The sequence below is a fragment of the Hyla sarda genome, chromosome 1 (genome assembly GCF_029499605.1).
Source record: "Hyla sarda isolate aHylSar1 chromosome 1, aHylSar1.hap1, whole genome shotgun sequence".
NCBI classification, from domain to species: Eukaryota; Metazoa; Chordata; class Amphibia; order Anura; family Hylidae; genus Hyla; species Hyla sarda.
The window spans coordinates 92577892-92586512 of NC_079189.1; the positions used below are offsets into that span (position 1 = coordinate 92577892).

Genomic DNA, 8621 nt, shown 5'->3' on the forward strand with positions numbered 1-8621 from the left:
GATGTTTGTACAATAGAGATGTGCGAGATTTTTCGCTGATGCGTCTCATGGCTTTTCCAATGTTAACCTTAACCTCGATTAAGATTAAAAAAGCTGCACAGACTGAAAGCTGCACAGAGCCTCACTTAAAGGGGTATTCCGCCCCTAGACATCTTATCCCCTATCCCCTATAGTAATGATAGCACCCCGCTATCATTACTGCGCAGAGCGAGATCGCTCTGCACGTAATGACGGGCAATACAGGGGCCGGAGCATCGTTACGTCATGGCTCCGCCCCTCGTGACGTCACGGCCCGCCCCCGTCAATACAAGTCTATGGGAAGGGGGCTTGGTGGTCGTCACGCCCCCTGCCATAGACTTGCATTAAGGGGACGGGCCGTGATGTCATGAGGGGCGGAGCCATGACGTCACGCTGCTCCGGCCCCTGTATCGCCCGTCATTACGCACAGAGCGAACTCGCTCTGTGCAGTAATGATGGCGGGGTGCCGCAGCGGCGATCCCCGGGGTCCCCAGCAGCGGGACCGCGGCGATCTAACATCTTATCCCCTATCCTTTGGATAGGGGATAAGATGCCAGGGGTGGAATACCCCTTTAAAGGTGCACAGACTGAAAGCAGCACAAAGCCTGAGGTCTTCTGTTTATCACAGCACAAGAAAAGAGGTGTTACGGCGGAAGTGGTCCCCCAGCAGGCTTCAGTAAAGTCATGCCTACTGGAGAATGCCCATTTTGAACAAGAGGAACGGTAAGATACATAGCTTTTTAAAGCGGGAGGGGTATTAGGAGTAGTTAGGGAACATAGCCTGAGTTAGTTTTGAAAAGTTAATTTGGTGACAGGTACTCTTTAAGCAAAGGGAACAAAAAAAAAAATGCTAGTCTGACATTTCTTTTGGGAACTGCAGGTGGGACTTAACCATGCAGTAGCAAGACAAGGTCCTGCCTGCCTTTTACAACCGATTGTGCTGCCCACACTTTACATTTTTAACATGCATTTTCTGTTTCGTAACTCCACATAAGCAAAATGTGGAAAAACAAAGTCTAAAACTTACCTCTCCCCATTTCTGTTTGTTTCCTGGCCAGCATCTTCATTTTCTCTACAGCCTCTAGTGTCCATTACATGATCACTAGAGGCTGTAGTACTAAGGCCGATGCTGACAAAGTCAGGATTGAGGAGGAGTGTATATGTGCATCACTAGTTAAATGTTTATTTTCTGGGCAGGTACAAGCTGTATAGCCACAGGCCCAGGTTAGGAGCAGAACATGTGCCACAAGCTGGTGCCCCTTCTGCTGTTGAGGGGGAAACCCTGTATGGAGCTGGAACTCCTGTCATTCTCTGTAGCAGTTGTTCTCAACCTTTTTCGGTTCATGGCACCCCACGGGAAAACATTTTTTCGCAGGGGGACCCCTACCGAATAATTTTCGACGACCCAAAAAAGGGAAAAAGAAGCAATGCACAATACCTATATATCTGTTTGCTATGTAGATTACAGTGTTGCTTTATACAGCAACTCACAAATGACGTCTTCTCTGATCATAGTCGTTCCCTTTTCTTCTCCATCTGGTCCAGGGCATCATGACTATTTCTTTCAGCCACAACTCTTCACCGTAAAACCTGCAAAACAAATCTATTAGGCTCTGCATTTTTCAATCATCAGCCTCCAGATTCCGCCACGGTGCAAAGTGCATTATGTTCTATTTCTGGACCAGATATAAATATTAGTTCTGATATCTTTGCTACTAAGAGAAGTGCTAAGAGGTGTTTACTTTTGCTAGTCCAAGCTACTAAGGGTCAGGGGTTCGAATCCAGCTAAAAGATTAGCATAAACAACAAAACATGCTTTATAATTATTATACTAAGTATTGTTTAAACAATATTAAAATATTATTTATATTTGTTGTCATTTATATTACTTAGATTCTAGGAGAAGTATAAACATCACATAAAAATTATTATATAAAAACTGATTCTAATACAATTTTTGACCACTAGATGGTGCTGTGGTGTGATACAAGGGCCAATAAAAAGGATATGAATGAATTATACATTATTGTTTAATCAATAATTAGTAGAATAATAATAATAAAGCATGACTAAACTCCAAAGAGCAAAGGAATAGAGAGGGCGCTACCAAGCGCATTACCACTAAAAACCAGGGTGAACAGAGGTAATTACAATGCTCACCCAGAATGTTACACTCGCCAAGTGTAACAATGGAAAATAACTTGTGTGTAAGTATGCCGGCAGCCGGTCCACCTTCAGAAAGATGCACAAAGAAAACAAGGAGCCTCCAAGGAGGTGGCGGACATCAGGAGGCGCTGGACACACTCGGAGGGTAAAATCAACTTTTATCACCCATCATGCAACGCGTTTCACAGATTATCTTTTTCATCAGGCATTGCCTGATGAAGCAGATAATCTGTGAAACGCGTTGCATGATGGGTGATTAAAGTTGATTTTACCCTCCGAGTGTGTCCAGCGCCTCCTGATGTCCGCCACCTCCTTGGAGGCTCCTTGTTTTCTTTGTAAACTCCAAAGAAGCACAAAAGCCGACATCACACGTAAATCCTTGCTCAGCATACAAACTTAACAGCCTGGAAACGGGTACAGGAGTACTTGAATGGCAATAGCAGGCGGCGTTACACACCAGAGACGAGAGTAATATATGTAACACCAAAGAAAAACAGAAGCTCACCGTACAAGTTGCAAGCCATCCACCAGGAACCTAAGACTTCACGGGTCATGTCAGATCAAGCAGGGAGGCGGCAGGATTGATTGGGGGGAGCTCAGACGTCAGGGCCACGGCCTGTATCAAGCCCCTAGGCGCCCCGTCAGGCCGCTGTGAGCGCTCCGCTTCTGTTTTTCTTTGGTGTTACATATAATAATAAAGCATGTTTTGTTGTTTATGCAAAACTTTTTAGCTGGATTCGAACCTCTGACCCTTAGTAGCTTGGACCCTACTAGAAGCACCACCAACACTTCTCTTAGAATATATCAGAACTAATATTTATATCTAGTCCATATATATAGAATTTTAAAATAAAAAAAGTCTTGTAACATGCACTTTACAAAGGATTATCAATTACCCATAGTTTTTATCCATTTCTGTAATTTTAACCTAACATATTGTATACTTTGTCTAGAGTTTTCCTATTCTTAATGTATTTGTGTGTTTTTTATATAAAGAAGAGATTTACAGTTATGGCCTTAAATGTTGGCACCCCTGAAATTTTTCTAGAAAATGAAGTATTTCTCACAGAAAATGATTGCAATAACACATGTTTTGCTATACATGCTTTATATGTTTATCCCCTTTGTGTGCATTGGAACTAAACCAGTTCACAACAATGCACAACATTATCAAGAAGTTTGCAACCCATGGCACTGTAGCTAATCTCCCTGGGCGTGGACGTAAAAGAAAAACTGATGAAAGGTGTCAACGCAGGATAGTCCAGATGGTGGATAAGCAGTCCCAAAGATATACAAGCTGTCCTGCAGGCTCAGGGAGCATCAGTGTCAGTGCGAACTATCCATCGACATTTAAATGAAATGAAACGCTATGGCAGGAGACCCAGGAGGACCCCACTGCTGACACAGAGACGTAAAAAAGCAAGACTACATTTTGCCAAAATACAGTTGAGTAAGCCAAGATCCTTCTGGGAAAACATCTTGTGAACAGATGAGACCAAAATAGAGCTTTTTGGTAAAGCACATCATTCTACTGTTTACCGAAAACAGAATGAGGCCTACAAAGAAAAGAACACAGTACCTACAGTGAAATATGGTGGAGATTCAATGATGTTTTGGGGTTGTTCTCCTGCCTCTGACACTGCGTGCCTTGAATTTGTGCAAGGCATCTGAGGATTGCCAACAGATTTTGGGTCGCACTGTACAGCCAGTGTCAGAAAGCTGGGTTTGCATCTGAGATCTTGGGTCTTCCTGCAGGACAATGACCCCAAACATATGTCAAAAAGCACCCAGAAATGGATGGCAACAAAGCGCTGGAGAGTTCTGAAGTGGCCAGCAATGATTCCATGATCTAAATCCCATTGAACACCTGTGGAGAGATCTTAAAATTGCTGTTGGGAAAAGGCGCCTTCCAATAAGAGAGACCTGGAGCAGTTTGCAAAGGAAGAGTGGTCCAACATTCCGGCTGAGAGGTGTAAGAAGCTTATTGATGGTTATAGAAAGCGACTGATTTCAGTTATTTTTTCCAAAGGGTGTGCAACCAAATATTAAGTTAAGGGTGCCAATAATTTTGTCCAGCCCATTTTTGGAGTTTGGTGTGACATTATGTCCAATTTTCTTTTTTTCCTCCCTTTTTTGGTTTAGTTCCAATACACACAAAGGAAATAAACATGTTATAGCAAAATGTGTTACTGCAATCCTTTTCTGTAAGAAATACATTTTCTAGAAAAATTTCAGGGTGGCCAACATTTACGGCCTTGACTGTAACAATAGTGCATGTACCTGGTGCTCTGCACCTGACCCACAGAGTGTAGGGCCAAGTCCAAATCAGCCATTGAAACAGAAACAAATTTGATGGACATGTCATGCAAAACCTCCTGAAACAATTCTATTGGTTCTCGCTCCTTTCTAGTAATAAGTGTATGATCAGTAGGGGTCTGACTGTTGATGAAACTCCACTGATCATGAGATCTTAAATAGTATAACATTTGGAAATGATAGCATAAAATTTGGTCTGATGTTTAACGTGTCCTTAAGTATAAAAGTAGCTGAGGGACATTTAAAGGGAAATTGGATACTTTAAAGGGGTTCTCCAGCGCTTAGACATCTTATCTCCTATCCAAAGGATAGGGGATAAGATGCCTGATCGCGGGGGTCCCTCTGCTGGGGACCCCCGTGATCTTGCACGCAGCACCCCAGTTAAAATCAGTCCCCGGAGCATGTTCGCTCCGGGTCTGATTACCGGCGATCACTGGGCCGGTGGCGTGTGACTTCACGCCTCCGCCCCCCTGTGAGACGTCGCGCTCCGCCCCTCAATGCAAGCCTATGGGAAGGGGCGTGACAGCTGTCATAGCAAGAATGGTGTTTTAGAATGTTACTGGCTAAACAAAATTCTAATTTTACTTGGAAGTCTGGTTGTCCTAACAAGCCAGGAAGGTCATGTAGATATTGGTATGTTTCTGAGAAATGAATGATAATAGACAGAGAACTAGATCACACAAATATGACTATGCCAGAAGTTTTTTTTTTTTTTCACAGTCAAAGACCAATCTTTATGATTCATTTTTACATAGGCTAGACAGGAATGCAACTTTTTTCAGTTTTGACTACAATTTATCTTTTACCGTAAGTGCTAGAAAGTGAAAGCACATCATCTTGAGTCCTTGTGTTCGCACCATCTGCTATTTTGTTCCATCCAAGAACTTTAAAAGCAGAATAAATAAACAATTACAATTTATTTTATAGGAGCCAAATTTAAATAATAAAGAGAGTTGATGTAAGGACGGTAAGTAGGAATCCATAGTCTTCCCCCCCCCCAAAAAAGAGATAATTTAAAAATTTTGATTTGATTCTTGGATACAGCAGAATAGTCATTTAGTGCTTTCCCGAAAATTTTATTGTTGGATAAATGTCAAGTGATTCTGATCACAATCCAGACTGAGGTTAGTTTTTCCAATTTGTGTTTAAGCTTCATATGGCACTTGTATTATATATAAGTGTATATATATATATATATATATAGGTGTATATATATAACTCAACACATATATGTATTTATAATATATGTTCCAGCATAACTTATAATGAGTGGAGATTTTTTATTAAAACTTGACACACATGTTTCCACAGTGATCCCCCGACATACGATAATTTCAACATACGATGGCCTTTCAGAGGTCATCGCATGTTGAAGGCAGCATCAACATACGATGCTTTTGTATGTCGGGGCCATCACATAAACAGCTATCCGGCAGCGCAGACTGCTTCAGCTGCCGCCAGATAGCTGTTTAAGGTGCCCCGTGTGGTCTGGTGATGGTCACTCATCTGTCCCCGATGTTCCGGACCGTCCTATTCGGGCTTTGCTGCATCGTCATCGCTCTCCTTCGTCGTCATCACGTCGCCGCGAACGCCGTCCCGTCATCCAATAGGAGCGGCGTGCGCAGCGACGTGATGATGGCGATGAAGAGCGACGATCTCGGGCAGCAGAGACAGTCCGGAGCGGCAGGGACACCCCGGGGACGCAGCTACAGCGATGGAGGGCGACATCCAGGGCAGCGGGGACAGGTGAATATAACTTCCTATACATTGGACGGATCCCTCAACATATGATGGTTTCAACTAACGATGGTTCATTTGGAACGAATTACCATCGTATGTTGAGGGACCACTGTATTTATATGTAAACTAAAAATATAGTAGAGTTAAATCAACCCTAACCCACTCCCATTTGCAAGGATTTTTTTTTCTTCCTCTAAGGTCCCACGGGATATTAGGATGGGGTATGAGGTTGGGATATACTGTAAGGTCAAATAAGAAGGATGTGATATGAGGTCAGGAAAGGAGAGCGGGATATGAGAATGGTATATGAGGTTGGGATATGAGGACGATAGCGGTATTCTTGCTTTTCTCTCCCACAAGGTTTAGGTAGGACTCTGGGTACTCTGCTAGTAACAGATATAAAATGTGGACACATTGGGTATACTGAAACAAACTTAGATCATATCAGAATCTAATGGTATTCTAAGTACAGTCCAGTGTTACCATCGTGGTGTCGATGTATCCATATAAACAGTTAAATATGTATGTCCATGTACAATAGCCGTATGGTTTTGCTGTGTTATGGCAAAAATTTTCAGCTCCTGAATATCACATGTGGGCTTGGTTTAACCCACAAGAGATGATTGCAATTTGGTAGCTGTTCCCTCTTGTTTTGGAAGGTATATTTCTGTTGCGAGCACTGGAGACCATGATAGGAATGAGAACAAATGTAGTAGTCCCTGAAGTGCATGTCATGTAGCTGAGTGGTATTAGCCCCCAAATGTCATTCTGTGTGCCACACACCTTTTCATAATTTTACATAAAACTTTTATTAGGGAAGGGGGTTCATTTTTATTAACTTTTTTTTAACCTTTTTTCACTATTTTTTTAGTCTCCATTGAGGACTTTTACATAAAATCTTTAGATTGCATACACTGTTCAATGCTGTGCCATAGCACAGGATTGATCAGTGTTATCGGCGCTCCATTACTCCAACATTTAAGCACCAATAGGACAATGAGTAGGAAGGGCCCTCCCATTTCCTCTCGGTTCTTCAGGACTCTGCTATTTTGTTGCGGTGGTCTCGATCAGCCCACTGAGCTAACCAGCATTCATTCCTACCACTTTAAAATGCTGGGAATCAGCTGTGGGTCCGGGTTGCTGATAGCAACCAGGACCCACCGTGTATAAGGCGTGCTCAGCTTCTCCTGGAATAAAGATATATATAGCCTTTTTGTAGACTTTCTGGTTTTCTCTTAGACCTCCCATAGTACATAAAATGTATGTGATAAAAATAAAATAAGATTTTTTTAGCTGTATTTTTTGACTCATGCTTTCTTTTTTGTGAATGAATGATGTGATTATAATGTTGCGGCTGATGGGTTTATGTGTGTATCTGTGTTTGTGCTTGACTGTATGGTCATACTTGTAGTTCCATTGATATTTATTTTGCTGAAAACAAGAAAAAATAAGTCAGTCTAAATCTGTTTTCTTCAAAGCAAAATATATGCAGGGAACATTGATCAAGGCTATCTGAGCCTATTATATGTTTGTGAAGGTCTAGCCCCTGTTTCAGCCCTTGTTAAAGATGGGAGGCCCATTAATAGACTCAAAAGCTGCAAATGAAGGGTACCGATAACCACTGCTGTAGACTGTGAAACTTTACTACTGTATGTTATATGGTATATTGCCAGTTTTACAGTTTAAAAAGGTTATCCAAAAGGTCTCCCTATGATGGATGGATCATGACACGTTCTGCTAGTCAGAGAATGAGCTGCCTTTGTAATACATGGATGATATGAGTACCGGAGGGTCTTCCTCTGTTTACACTGGTTCACAAGTGGGGGGCAAATTTCAGAGGGAAGTCTCCTCTGTAACACCGATATACTATGTTTGGCAATAGAGTTAGGAGGCACCACAAACTTTTCTGAAAAGCACAAAAAGTCGTTGTTGGATAATAATCTCCTCTCTTATGCCTCTCAAATAGTTTATACCGTAGACTTCTCTTCTTAAACAATAGGACATTGTGTTATATAGGACATTTGAAGATTGTGAAATCCTTGGCGCATGACATCACAGATCATGTGAACCAAAGACAGTGGAATAAAAAAATATTAATACTTATTCCAATAGCAGAACGCATTAAGGCGGTGCTGCACTTGCAATACTATGTGTGGGAGTATTACTTATCGATCTTCCTGCTAGCTTTGTGTGGGTCTTCCACTGTCCTGTCGAGGTATGGACTCCACACATTAGCAGTATCATTTTTTAAAGCATTATTGTCATTTCAATTAACTCTTTACATGTTGCAAAAACATGTTGAAAGTTTAGATTAGTTGGTGTCTCAGTACTGAGGCTCCACCCAATTGTCAGTATAGCCAGGTACAGGGTGCGGCTCTGCA

General features: G+C 42.0%; 1 long non-coding RNA gene across 1 annotated transcript in view; it reads left to right on the top strand.

The window, feature by feature from the left end:
• Positions 1–97, top strand: part of LOC130301877 (uncharacterized) — a 16941-nt gene extending 16844 nt beyond the window's left edge. Inside the window, exon 3 of the long non-coding RNA XR_008852224.1 lies at positions 1–97. This exon is cut by the window's left edge and continues 113 nt beyond it. This is a non-coding gene — a long non-coding RNA (uncharacterized LOC130301877).
• Positions 98–8621: the final 8524 nt, after the last annotated feature.